The sequence below is a fragment of the Onychomys torridus genome, chromosome 12, assembly GCF_903995425.1.
Source record: "Onychomys torridus chromosome 12, mOncTor1.1, whole genome shotgun sequence".
NCBI classification, from domain to species: domain Eukaryota; kingdom Metazoa; phylum Chordata; class Mammalia; order Rodentia; family Cricetidae; genus Onychomys; species Onychomys torridus.
In genome coordinates, this window is record NC_050454.1 from 35,769,917 (window position 1) to 35,785,279 (window position 15,363).

Genomic DNA, 15,363 nt, shown 5'->3' on the forward strand with positions numbered 1-15,363 from the left:
TTCTGACCATGGCCATCTCAGTGACCCTAGATATTTCTCATCAACTCCTCAGCTCAAGAAATCCAGACTGCCCCTGCATTTGGAACCACCCTCCATGAAAATTCTCTCCAGGCTGTAACCAGGGCAAAGTGAATACCTGTTTTTGCTACTAACTTCTCTGTGTTCTTCATTGCCTGTTGTAGAAGGGTATAGAATGCATTTTAAATGTATTTCACCTGATATTTTTAGTTGCTTTAGGCAAATGTGAATCTGGTCATTTTCATCTTCATTAGTCAAAAAACTTCTAAAGTCAAGCCTCCTTTGACCCAATAAATAAACCATACATAGAAGTCATACTACTTTACCCCATATTTGCAAAGGGAATTCCTGAAACCGTTTATCTCAGAGTCATCCATGATGTTTCCCCAAAATGCACATTGATACATCCCCAAATGTTGTTTTATCTGCGGCACAGTGACTGCACCTTAATTTCAGCCAGCAATTGCAACTCCGCAGTTACCAGTCTGCTGACTGCTCAGGCTGCAGCTTGGCGGGAATTCTGTTCCCACAGGCACTAGATCTGCCGCTGCTGCTAAAGGTAGCTTTAACTAAATCTTTCTCATTCTATTTATAAATAAAACTCAAGGCTCAAAGACTGGGGTGAAAACCTGCTAGCTAAGAGAGGTGGAGTAGCAATTAGCTAACCTTCTCTCCTTAGTGGCATCTCCCTAAAGCCCATCCTCCGCTCCACCAAAACAGAAAAGGCCATGCCACTCAAAATCCCTCCCTACTATTTCTGGTGTGTCTCTGTCTCTTCCAGATGCCTTCCGATGCCGCTCTATGATTACGTTCTGTCAACTAGTTGCTGACTCAACCTTCTGACTCAAGGTTAATTTTATTTAATTAATGCAAATGTAAACTTGGTGTTCGAAATGTGATCAAATATCCTCCAGCATCCAAATCAATTGAATATAGATTTCCTGAGACTAAAATGGGAGTCTTGTTGCCATTGCTATAACAATGAGTTAACAAAGACAATGAAAGTTCGGAAATCATTGTGGTAGGGCAACAGACTCGTTGCTGTAGAAGTGCACACTGGTGGGATGGAGAGTCCTGGGTGCAGCCACACAAGAGCCCCTCTAGACAGTAAGCCAAACCAACCAGGAGACCCTTGTGCTCAGATCTGGGTTTGCACTCAATTCATTAACTAATTAATAAACAATGGCAGACAATTTCCCTACCACGGAATTTTCAGTAGCTGTAACAATACCAACTACAACTTTTCATTATCTAGTCTCAAGGGCATTTAGAATAACCTCATGACTTGTAACAGACATACGGCTAGCGAAGGGAATGAACTGCCTAAAAGTCATTGTAGGTTTGAAGAGAAAACAGACTGAGGTTACCAGAGGATCAGTACATTATGCCTCCAAAGCAAAGACCTCTGACTGGGACTTGGTTTTAGGCCTGACATGGTATTTGTTTTGAAATTTGTACAAGGCTCTCCCTGCTCGAAAGATGCTAATGGAAGGGCTTCCCGTGCTTGATCTAATAGCTGAGAAAACAAAACCAAGTGTAACTCTTTGGCTCAGTCATCATGTGTTCTCTAGTTAAACCTGTTTTCACTCAAAACCCCACAACTTTCCCTTAGCACTGGGGAAAGCTGTTAGGCAAATGAGGAGATGGAGGCAGGTGGATACATAGGCGGGGCAGGATAATTCATGGACTTTTAGGTTGGCATAAACATCTGATTTGATTTAAAATGCAATGCAAAGCCATTTGAAGGAATAAGTAGGGGAATGTGGTGACTCTATATTAAAATTTTCCTCTGGATTATTTGTGTTCATTTGCATGGTTAAATGCCCTTGAGACTAGATAATGGAAAGTTGGTAGTTGATTTTCTCAAAGAACAACCTCCTCATTTCATTGACTCTTTGATTTTTTATTTTGCTTCTCTTTGATTGATTTTGGCCCTGAGTTTCTTTCTTCTTTTTTCCCTTTTTTTTCTTCCCATCTACTCTTTTGGAGTGTTATTTATTCTTGTTTTGTAGTAATCAACAGAAGAAAGATACTGACAACCACTCTGATTAACCCAATTAAAAATATATGAATCCTTTATTAACTGGACCAGGAGCAGGCTTATGCCTCAGAGTCTCTTGGTGCCTGAGCTCAGGATATGGAAATTTTAAAGACAACACCTCACAAAGATCACAACTCACATCAAAGTGAGATGAGGGTCAGAGTAACCTTGAAATGTCCGTGCTTGGCAGAGCATAGTAACTATTTCAGATATAACATGACAATGCTTTCTTACTTATATTTTTCAGTGATTTCCGTTTAGACTAACTATTTGGGGTAATACATCTGAACCAAAGTCAAAACCATGGAAATCGACACAATGTCAGGATGCAGAGAAGACAGTGGCAGGGGTTAAGTGGCAGCCAAAGTGGTGACAGAGCCCTAAATAGAGGAAGAGAGCTGCCTGCCCAGTGTGCAAAGCAGCAAAGGAACTCCAGGCCTGAAGGGTGAAGGAGAAGGGCTTACTCAGGATAAGAGGAAGGAAAAGCCATAAAAGGAGGAGGCTATCCCTTTCAGCCATATTCCAACCCAACTAAAAGATATAGATCCTTCATTCTTACAAACTTGGAAGCACAGTATTTGTAGTGGATCTGTATTATAAAGGTGGCTGCAAGAAACTGAAGGCAGTATTTAGTGTGGCTGGTGTGGTGGTCCAAGCAAACATTCTGGAAGGTAGAGATGGGAAAAGCCATGGACTAGGCACTGCGACTTTTCAATAATCCTCTGAAGATGTGTAAGCTATATCAATGTGTAATGGCCATCTGCTGTGTGATGGACCGATGCACATCAAAATGGATGAGAGGGCCTTACCAAAGGGAGGGATTCTTTTCCTCTCCAGAACACCCACAGCAGCTTACCAGGGACTTGTTGGTATTGGCACAGAGGGCAGCACATGGATGACAATCATTGGACAAGGCATTGGATTTGGGAAACCTGGGGCCTTCAGGAATGGGAATGTAAGGCATAGGATTGGAATAAATAAAATATGAGGCTATTTCAGGGTGTTATTAAACTTTCTTACCTCTGTTAAGACTTGCTTTGTGACCTAACATCTGGTCAATTTTGGAGAAGGTTCCATGGTTTGCTGAGAAGAAAGGGTATACTTTAGTGTTCCCGTGGAATGTTCTGTAGATGTCTGTTAGATTCACTTGGTTTATGCTGTTATTTATTATTATGGTATTATTATTTCTCTGGATGACCTGTCTATTTGGTGGAGTCAGGTACTGAAGTCTCACACTACCACTGTGTCAGGGTCAACATGTGATTTTAGCTGTAGTCGTGTTTCTTTTATGAACTCGAATGCTTGTTGTAGAATATTTGTTCAATTATGGAAATATGTGTTGCTGTTTTACCTTGTCTGCTTAAGGTATCTGATTGGTCTGATAAAAAGCTGGATGGCCAATAGCAAGGGAAGAGGTATAGGGGGACTTCAGGGCAGGAAGAGTAAGTAGGATGTAGACGACATTCTAAACAGTCTTATTAAATGAGAAACACAGAGCCAAATACAGAGGAAATAGCCAAAGAGATTAGAGCAATAGCCACGACTAGCTTTAGCTTACCACCAGCAGTAGCTTCCACAGAGAGAGCTTCTTCCTGTCTAACCTGTGTTTTTATTGCCTTCCTGTTCTGCCCTCTCATTGGCTCTAAGCCCAGCCACATGTCTTCCTCATCACTGCCTGTCTATACAGACCTCCAGGCCTCTATGGTTGGTACTGAGATTAAAGGCGTGAGTCACCACGCTGGGCTGTGTCCTTGACCACACAGAGACTCTGCCTGCCACGTGATTGGATTAAGGGTGTGAGCTACCACTGCCTGGCTTCTGTTTAAGGCTGTTTGACCTCTGATCTCCAGGCAACTTTATTTATTAACATACAAATAAAATATCACATTTCAGCACAAATAAAATATTACCACAGTAGGAAGAGAAATTTAGTCTCAAAGAAGAAAGAAAAGGAGACAACAGGGAGACAGCAGGAGATAGACAGACAGCCATGGAGGAAGCAGGAAAGTAGGACATACAGAATGAAGGAAAGATAAAAAGCTCTGAGACAAAATGTGAATGGATAGAAACAGGTTAAACTAAGTTAAAAGAGCTAATGGGACAAGCCTGAGCTAAGGCCGAGCATTATTAATCAATAATAGATCTCTGTGTCCTTACTTGGGAGCTGATTGGCAACCCAAAGAAAATTCCGACTGAAATGCTGTTGTTTGATGCATAAATGCTTAGAATTGTAATATCCCATTGGTGGATTTTTCCTTTAATGAGTATGTAATGGCCTTCCCTAGCTCTTGTGATTAGTTTTAGTTCAAAGCCTCTTTTTTCAGATATTAAAATTGCTATGCCCACTTGCTTCTTGCTCGGAATTCCTTTTTACCATGCTTTTATCCTAGGATAATATCTGTTCTTGATGAAGTTCCTTGGGTGCAGCAAAAAGATGGATCCTTTTTTCTAATCCTGTCTATTTGTCTGTGGTGTGGACAAAGGGTCCTCCTAGTTCTTCCTTGTTGCCCCCTGCTATTCAGCCAACTCTTGTAACATATTACCATTCATTTGGGCTTGATGGATGTTCCAGAATCTCTGAAAGACTGCAGATGTCAGTCCAGACTACTATACCCAGAAAAAAACTATCAATCACAAATAGTAGGGAAAGAAAAATACTTCATGATAAAAACAACTTTAAACTATTTCTATGCAACAAAAAGGCACTAGAAGGAAAATGTTATTTGAAGAGGTTAACTATAACCCAAAAGACACAAAGAATAAATAATCCAAAAACAGTTAATCAAAAGAGACAAAAAAACCACAACTGTGAAATAACATGAATTTAATAAACAGTGTTCAGTAGTAACTCTCAATATCAATAGTCTTAATTCCCCAATAAAAAGACACAAAGTAATGTTGATCCACCCCATGGCCATTAAGGCTAAGTCTACAGATTGAAGGACACTCCAAAGACCTGTGTAGGGTGGAAGGGACTCCAGGCAGTTGAATTCAAGAGTAATACAAACAAAGTACTTCCCATGTTTATTATTGAAGCAATGAAAACATGAGGTGATGTTTACAGTTAGCTTACACAAATATAAGTATAGTGAGAGAACATACCTGGTATTATGTCTTTCATCTTTGGTCATGGAAAAAGAGCCAAGCATATTCCTTCCAGGACTTTGCCTTTCCCACAGAGATAATGTAGATATGCCAGTGCATTCTCTTCATGTCCTTGCTTTCAAGTTCATTCACTTATCATAGTTCATGCAATTGTCCCTAGAAGGCCATCTTGTGGGAAGAATATTCTATACTCTGCCCGTCCGTAGTTCATAGTAAGTTCACAGCTTTCTAACACAGGCTCCCACAGGCTAATAGGCAGGATATCCCCTCCCTCCCTCCCTTTCCCTCCTCTTCTCCCACTCCCTCTCCCTCTACCTTTTTCCCCCTCTCTGTCCCCTCACCAGGTCATATAATACAGAATACTCAGGGACTCCCTGCTATGATGCATCTTGAAGAATTGGAATAATCTTAGCCAGGCTCAGACAAGGTGGTACACCCTTTAATCCCAGCACACAGGAAACAGAAGCAGAGAGATCTGTGACTTCAAGGCCAGCCTGATCTACAGACCAAGTTATAGGACAGCCAGGGCTACACAGAGAAACTCTGTGTTGAAAAATAAAAGGACAAGGAAAAAGAACTGCAATAATTTTATTCTCAGAACCTATAGACAGAAAAGCTAATCTTTTCCTGTTACACTGCCAGGAACAAGCTGAGTGATGGGGAGGTTTGGGCAAAGTATAGAAGGTGAAAACACAACACTGTCTTATTGCTAGATTTATTTTGTGGAAATCAAGGGAAATAATCTAAAGTACCTTATGCTCAACCTTTTGTGGCCCTCTAACAGGAAAGGGGAACCAAAGGGAACACTTAGAGTATCCTAGATGATTCTGTTTGTGTACAGATGCTGCTTTCTAAAGAGAAAACAGGTGACAAGAGGCAAGAAAAGACACCTCTCTTGCTATGGGATATCTTTCTGTATGCTGTGAGTATGTGTGGCTCCCATTGGATAATAAATAAAGCTGTTTTAGCCTATGACAAGAAAGCTTACAGTCAGGAGGGAAATACAAGCAGAGATACAGGGAGAAGAAGGGTGGAGTTGAGGGAGACATGAGCCCCCACCCGAAGGAGCAATAAGATGTCAGCAAACCAATAATGCCACGGCTACTTGGCAATATATAGATGAATAGGAATGGGCTAATTTAAGATGAAAGAGCTAGCTAGCAATAATCTAAAGCCATGGGCCATACATAGTTAATATAAACCTCTGAGTGATAATTTTATAAGCAGGTGTGGGACCGAGGGTAGGAGAGATTCATCCAGACAGTGGGGCAAGGCAGTACTGGAGAAACTTCCAGCTACTTCACAGAGCCCCATACCACCTCCATTTTCTCCAGCTTATCCTATTACCAGATAAGAGGGAAGCAAACCCTGTATAACATAAAAGGAGTAGAGATTCCTATCAATCATCTACTTCTAAGCCTAAGGCACTCCTCTTAAGGGAAATGCCGGGGCCCTTGGGGACAATTAGAGGCCATGAACTTCAGTCAATGAAAGGAAAACCTAGGAAACTTCTCTGATGATCTATCCCAAGTTACTAGAGACTTTTTTGCCTAAGCTTTATCTTGCATGGAAAGATCTATACTCAAGAAGAATTAGTCTTGGCTGTTTGGTAATTGCTTAAAATCCCACTAAGTATCTACCAGAAGCACAGATCCTCCAGAATCAAGAATCTACTGCTTGGGTTTATAACACCTCAGCAGGGACTGGTAAACACAGGATGATGATTCATCACATTACACTAAGAAACATTTTAACTGTGATAACACAAAGATTACTCAAGAAAGGAAAGAAGAAGCCCTGCCCTATTTATCCAACAATTGAGGTTTTCATACAATTCAACAATCTTAATCCCTCATTAAATCTGAGGGATAAGCTCTTCTGTGTCAACATTTCATTAGTCACCCAACACTTGGCATCTGTAAAAAGCTACAGAAGTTCCATATGGGACCTCAGACCACTTAGATTCAGCAGTCAGATACTTCCTTCTCAATAATCAATAATCAAAATATGAAAAAAATACAAAAGATAGTGGACAAAGGGAGAGAAAGGGGACAAATAACTGTGTTTGCTCTTGTAGGCTCCATTGAATGGACCTGTCCACCAATAGGATCTCAAAAGTACCCTTTTGAGATAAAAGCAGAGACTTGACCTGCTTCAATGCAAAGGCTAGGCTACTGAGCATGTAAATGCACCAAAAACACTACCCCTCAACTACAACCGGAAGCTATGTATGATTTTCCAGGATTCAGAAACCTGGCATTGTGAGATGAATTGTCTCTATATCCAGAAAAGGAAGGGGCCAATTCCCAACATGACTGACTACATTACAGGACAAAGGGTCCCCCAGGCAGAAAGAAAGGCAAAATGACAGCCTTACAGATTCCCCAAAGGCAGTTAAAGATAAAAATCCTTCTTCTTTGTTTTACTAAGTATAATTTGTTTTAATGAAATTGTGTCATGTGTGTTCATGATAACCATTTTCATGTAATTGTTTATCATTTTGTACCTAAGACATGATGGAACAAGATTCAGTCTATCCTTAGAATTCACCAAAGTAACTGAGTAACAAACCTGTGACCCCTTCATTTTGTCCGTTATTTTCATTTGTGCTATAAGGATTATTTGGAGAACACCTAATTTAAGGGGTGTGTGTGTGTGTGTGTGTGTGTGTGTTTCATGTATGTATTTGTTGGCTATATTAAAAAGTTTTATGCTGGGCAGTGGTGGCGCACACCTTTAATCCCAGCACTCAGGAGGCAGAGCCAGGCGGATCTCTGTGAGTTCGAGGCCAGCCTGGGCTACCAAGTGAGTTCCAGGAAAGGCACAAAGCTACAAAGAGAAACCCTATCTCAAAAAAACAAAAAAAAAGTTTTGTAGATGCGTATTAACTTATAAATTTAGATACTCAACATCTTAAAACCTATTAAGATGGTATTTTAGAGTTTAGTAAATGTATTTAACCAATCCTTACAACATTTTTAGTTGTTTTTTTCCACTTTATGTGTATGAGTATTTTGCCTGTGTGTATGTATATATGTATGTACATATACAATGTGTGAACTGAGGCACCTGGTGCCTACTAAAGTCAGATGAGGATATTAGATGTCCTGGAGCTGGAGTCACAGTCAGCGGTGAGCTGCTGTGTGGGTGCTGGGAACTGAACCCAAGCATCTGCAAGCATGGCAAATGCTCTTAACCCTTGAACCATCTCTCCAGCTCCAAACTTTTAAGACTCTTTCAGCCATGTGTTTATTTAACATGATATAAGAGTTTTGTTAAACTGTATTGACTACATACATTTTGAGGATTTTCTTCTTAAATAGATTCTAGACAGAAAATAAAAATTTTATTTCATTTTTAATAGTCAAGAATAAGAAAATTCAAAGGACTTAAGATGACTCATTTTAATCAAAATGCTTCTAAGCAATATACATTTAACAACTTTAAAAAACTTATTAGGTTAGTTTCTATGGATTTATTTTGCAGGAATATTCTTCATATATGAGTGAAAATGGGGGTTTTGTTAAGACTGTGATGTACATGAAATGATGAGTTATATGTGATTGTTGTACATCTTCATGTTAAATTTTCTTTCCACAATGGAAATTACAGAAGGTACAATTACAATAAGCAGTTAACATTCAGAATATGAGTAATATTTCTCTGCACATAAATGGAAAAGGGGCTATGTTCATTAAGTTTAAAAAAAACAACAGATGACTAATGTCTTAACAATTATAGGATAAATTTAAGCTTGAAATTAAAATGTTAAAGCATGGGAATTATTCCCTGTGCTATCCTCTTTCAAAATAATAGGGTTTTTAATTTTTGTACATGGTCCAAGAATGCAGTCCTGTGAGGAGAACTATGAGTTCCTGTGAGAAAACTCCAAGAAACCAAGAACTCTTGTGACCTCACTTTCTTCAAAACACAGAACTGTTCTTGGAATGTGTTTTTGTGCTTCTCCCAGGTGTAGTGGGTGGGAGTGAGTTACTTCACCTTACTCCTATTGCTTATGGCTGAACTATCCTTTATATGCCTCTATGGAAAAACACGTTTTTGCCACATGCAGATTGTCCTTGTGATTGTAAACTTTACTCATGGGATTCTGCTTAACCCTCAGAGTGTAGATTGTCTGATGCTCTGAATAAAGTTGGCTATTGCACGAGACTTTAGTCCACCTCATTTATCAGCTCCATTCTCTCAGGTCCCACCACCTCTAGAGTGGTAAACACCTATACTGTCTAACTGAAAACTAAAAAAATAGCCATTTCAAAAAGAACTTATTGGTGTGAGCTCCAAAGCTTATCAATGATCAAATGAGGCCCTATGTCTTTGAGAGCTACATTCTCTTCATTTCTTTTTTTTTTTTTCAAATTTTTTTTATTATATTTGTGTTTTAATTTTACACTTCAGCCATGGGTTCCCCTGTCCTCCCCACTCCCACTCCCACCTTCCCCCCAGCCCCTCCCCTCCACTCCCATCTCCTCCAGGGCCAAGACTCCCCTGGGGATTCATTTAAACCTGGTGGATTCAGTACAGGCAGGTCCAGTCCCCTCCTTCCAGACTGAGCATGTGTCCCCGTGTAAGCCCAAGGTTCCAAACAGCCAGCTCTGCCTGGGTGCCTCCCAAACAGTTCAAGCTATTCAATTGTCTCACTTATCCAGAGGGCCTGATCCAGCTGGGGGCTCCACAGCCTTTGGTTCATAATTCATGTGTTTCCATTAGTTTGGCTATTTGTCCCTGTGCTTTTTCCAATCTTGGGCTCAACAATTCACGCTCTTACAGTCCTCCTCTTTCTCGACAACTGGACACCTAGAGCTCCACCTGGGGCCTGGCTGAGGATCTCTGCATCCACTTCCATCAGTTATTGGATACTAGATGTAAAACAAAGATGACTAGACTGTGACACAACTCCAAGGAGGCTACCTAGAAAACGGGGCCCTAGGAAAGACACAGGGATCACCCAATGACAGAGAAATAGATGAGATCTACATGAACAACCTGGACGACAGTGGGAGTAATGAAGGGCAAGGTTTGAGGGAAAGAAATCTTAGGGGAGCAGGAGATCCCAGCTGGATCAAGAACAGAAAGGGAGAACAAGGAATAACAGACCATGATAAATGATGACCACATGAGAACAGGAATAGGCAGAGTGCTGGAGAGGTCCCCTTAAATCCACAATGATACATCCTCTGTAGACTGCTGGCAATGGTCTAGAGAAAGCCTGATCTGACCTAGTCTGGTGATTAGATGGCCAAACACCCTACCAGTCGAGCTGGAACTCTTCTTCATTTCTATTGAGCCCTGTCTTTTGATTAAAGAATGCTTACTGCTATAAAACAATCAGGCATACATTTTAAGTTTCAGATGACCTAACTAAAATGATGATTCATTGATCTAAATAAAAGGTATAGAATCTTCAAGTATTTTTTAAATTTATGCTTACAAAATATAATGTTTCACTATGACTTTTTCAGACATTCTTACTGTTGCTTTGTCTCTTCTCTCCACCTGTATTGATTGGCTTCTTTATACTATAGGTCATAAAGTCAAATCTAATGATTTGATGCTAGGATCCACACAAATAGGAGAAAACATGTGGTCTTTGCCTTTCTGGACCTGGACTATCTCAGTCAATATAGTCTTTTCCACTTCCATCCATTTACCTGCAAATTTCATGACTTCCTAACACATCATGTCAAATGTAAAACAGGGTAAAATGCGATCTTATGGGATTGAGACCACATTATGTAACTGGTGGATAGGTAGTACCCAATAAATTTAAATTTCTTGTTATTCGTTTTAGACATGGATTTATGGTTGACACCTGGCTTTATAAAACATGATTGCAAGGTGTATTATAATCCCCATGGCATTAAGCTCTTTATTGTCTCTTTAAATAAGGGCTAATGATTAGGATCATTAAAATAATTAGTGCATGTAAAACATCTTTGTAAACATTAAGAACCTGGTTGCTATCCACCCACATCTATTCTCACTTCCTTTGTTTAGCAGTGCAATTCGTAGGGCCAACCAAACTTACAAATGAAGCATAAGAGAATTAGAAGAGAGAGAGAGGAGAGAGAGAGAGAGAGAGAGAGAGAGAGAGAGAGAGAGAGAGAGAGAGAGAAGGAGGGGTCGGGTTTGTTTCATTGAGTTTGTATGGGCTCTTCAGGAGATCCCAATAATCGCTGGTGTTGAAGACTAGAGCACACTGCCTGCCACACTGATTTGGAACCTGTAAATCTGCAGAGCATTTTTAATTTCTATTCTCATCTACCCTGTCTTGGCAAGTTTTAAAAAATTTGTTCTCATGACTGTCAGAGAATCTTCCTCTAACTGTACTTCTTAAAGGGATTATATGAGCAATGGTGCTCAAAGTTAAACTGACATAATTTCTGGAAATCTGGAATAGGTTACTTCATGTGGTAGAAAGTATGTTGCAGATGTGACTAAAGAATTGGGACTAGGGCAATGAACGATATCTAGAAGGTGTGGTGTAGTTCACTAGGCTCTCATATTGCTGGCAAAAGAATCAAAATCATGAAGGTCTGAGTTGGTGAGAAAGGCTGAAGATGCTGTGTTGCTGACTGGAGGGTGGAGGAAGCCTGGGGACCAATGGGACCAGGAGGCCTCCACTGCTGGGGTCCAGCCTCAGTTTGGGTTTAGGTCCTGAGACAGGGAAGGGGTGTTCGTGCAAGGAAGAAATCTGACCATTGGGTGGATTGCATTCAAGTGGCCCCAAATACCTTGAGCCATCTTTATACTTTGACAGGGTTCTTCTCTACCAGGCTTACATGAACAGCTTTATTTTTGGCTCCTATTTTTTACTTTTAAGAAATACATTGTAATCATTATAAAAGCCCTTGTTGTTCCCCTTTATGCTTTCCCAAACACACTTTCCCACCCCCTACATAACCTTATTCTAGACGTAGCATTCAGCATTTTTGCAGGCTTAACTAAATATTGAGCCAGACACTTCCTGCTCTGGCAGCACTGACGTCAGCTGGCAGCTACTGTGGTTACAGAGTTAAAAAGCAATGGGCATGGGCACAGTGCTATAAGGACAACAATATTCAAACCCAGACAATTCCTTTTTTATGTGTTCTTGGATTTTAGTTTGCCGGTATTTTATTGAGTATTTTTGCATCAATGTTCATGAGGAAATTGGTCTGTAATTCTCTTTCTTTGTTGCATCTTTGTGTGGTTTGAGTATTAGGGTGACTGTAGCCTCATAAAAAGAATTTGGAAGTGTTTCTTCTGCTTCTATTGTGTGGAACAATTTGAGGAGTATTGGTGTTAGCTCTTCTTTGAAATTCTGGTAGAATTCTTCACTGAAACCATCTGGCCCTGGTCATATTTGATTGGGATACTTGTGATCACTGCTTCTATTTCTTTAGGAGTTACAGGTCTATTTAAATTGTTTTTATGATCTTGATTTAATTTCGGTGTGTGGTACCCATCCAGAAAATTGTCCATTTCTTTTAGATTTTTGAAGTATGACCTTGTGGGGCATACACGGGCTGCAAAGATGGTGCCAAGAGGAAGTGGGACAGATGGAGCCCAATTTGTTTATGCTGAGATTAGATACAAAAATCAGACAGGATGATGTCAGTACATAAACAGCTCATAGACAAAGGAATAAATATAGGGTGACCTTTAAAATGATGGGTTGGTTTCTTCCACCCCCTCTGTCTGAGGTTTTCTGCTATAAAAGATGCTTACTGCCTAATAATAAATGAATTTTTGCTTGACTTGACTCCCCACTGCATCTGATTGTCTCTGGGTAAGAGGAAGGCTGGAAATAGGCGAGTGGCACACTTACCTTTCCTTGGTTCCCGACCACCTCCTCAGAGGTGATCTAAGTTCCCAATGGGGTAAGACTCCACATGACCTAATGATTCTCTGGATTTCCTCAGTGTCTGTTGTTATGTCCCCCTTTTCATTTTTGATTTTGTTAATTTGGATGTTCTCTCACTGCCCTTTGGTTAATTTGGATAAGGGCTTGTCTATCTTGTTGATTTTCTCAAAAAAACTCTTTGTTTCATTGATTCTTTGTATTTTTCTCCTTGTTTCTATTTTATTGATTTTAGCCCAGAGTTTGATTATTTCCTGTCATCTGCTCCTCCTGGGTGAGTTTGCTTCTTTTTGTTCTAGAGCTTTCAGGTGAGCTGTTAAGTCACTAGTGTGAGATTTCTCCAAATTCCTTATGTAGGCACTTAGTGCTATGAACTTTCCTCTTAGCACTCTCTCATAGTGTCCCATAAGTTTTGGTATGCTGTGCCTTCATTTTTGTTGAATTCTAGGAAGTTTTTAAATTCTTTATTTTTTCCTTGACCCAGTTGTGATTCACTAGAGTATTTTGTGAGTTTGTAGGCTTTCTGTATTTTTGTTAAATTCTAACTTTAACCCATGGAGATTTGATAAGATACAGGTGGGCTATTCCAATTTTTTTAATATCTATTGAGATTTGTTTTGTGACCTAGTATGTTGTCAATTTTAGAGAAGGTGGTGAAAAGAAAGTATATTCTTTTGTGTTTGAGTGAAATGTTCTGTACATGTCTGTTAAGTCCATTTGAGTCATAACAACTGTTAGTTACCTTATTTCTCTATCAAGTTTTTGTCTGGAAGACCTTTGGTGAGCGTGAGGAGTTGAAGTCTCCCACTGTTAATGTGTGAGTTTTGATGTGTGATTTAAGCTTTCCTAATGTTTCTTTTACAAGTGTGGGTGCCCTTGTATTTTGGGCATAAATTCTGAAGAATTGAGACTTCATCTTGGTGGATCTTTCCTGTGATGAGTATGTAATGTCCTTCTCGATCTCTTTTGATTTTTTTCTTTGGTTTTTCAAGACAAGGTTTTTTTTTGTGATTGAGGTGTGTTTCTTGTAGGCAGCAGAAGGATGGATCCTGTTTTCATATTTGTTGTTAGTCTGTATCTTTTTATTGGTGAATTAAGTCCATTGATATTGAGATATTAACGACAAGTGATTGTTAATTCTTGTTACTTTTGTTTTGTTGGTAGTGGTGGTAGTATGTCTCTGTGTGTGTGTGTGTGTTTCCCTTAGGGATTTTCTCATGCAAGGTTATCTATTGCCTGTGTTTTGGTGGTTGCAGCTAATGTCCTTGGGTTGGAATTTTCCTTCTAGTACTTTCTGTAGGGCTAGATTTGTGGATATGTAATGTTTAAATCATGGAATATCTTACCTTCTCCATCTCTAATGATTGAAAGCTTTGCTGGGTGTAGCAGTCTGGGCTGGCATCCATGGTCCCTTAGTATCTGGAGAATGTCTCTCCAGGACCTCTGGCTTTCAGAGTTTCCTTTGAGAAGCTGGATATAATTTTGATAGGTCTGCCTTTATATGTTACTTGATCTTTTTCCTTTCCTACTCTTACTATTCTTTCTTTATTCTGTATGTTTAGTGTTTTGACTATTATGTGGTGAGGGGACTTGTTTTGTGATCCAATCTATTTGGTTTTCTGTAAGCTTCTTGTACCTTCATAGGCATGTCTTTCTTTAGGTTGGGAAAGTTTTCTTCTATGATTTTGTTGAAAAAATTTTCTGTGCCTTTGAGCTGGAATTCTCCTTCTTTTATCCCTATTATTCTTAGGTTTGGTCTTTTCATATTGCCCAAGATTTCCTGGATGTTCTATATTAAAAATTTGCTGGGTTTGCCAGGCAGTGGTGGCGCATGCTTTTAATCCCAGCACTGGGAGGCAGAGGCAGGTGGATCTCTGTGAGTTTGAGGCCAGCCTGGTCTCCAAAGCAAGTTCCAGGAAAGGCACAAAACTACACAAAGAAACCCTGTCTCGAAAAACAAGCAAACAAAAAAATTGCTGGGTTTAACATTTGCTTTGACCAGTGAATCCTCTATTGTCATCAATGCCTGAGATTCTTTCTTCTATCTCTTGTATTCTGTTGGTTATGCTTGCATCTGTAGTTCTCGTTTGTTTACTCAGATTTTTCCTTTTTCTGAATTCCCTCAGTTTGTGTTTTCTTTATTGTTTCTATTTCAATTTTCAAGTCTTGAAATGGTTTCCTTCACCTGTTGATTGTTTTTTCTTGGGTTTCATGGCTTTCTTTAAGGGACTTATTGATTTCCTCCAATTTTTTGTCTTTTCCTCTGTTTCTTTAAATGAATTTTTCATTTCCCCTTTTAGGGTCCCTATAATCATCATAATCTTCTGGATCATCCGCA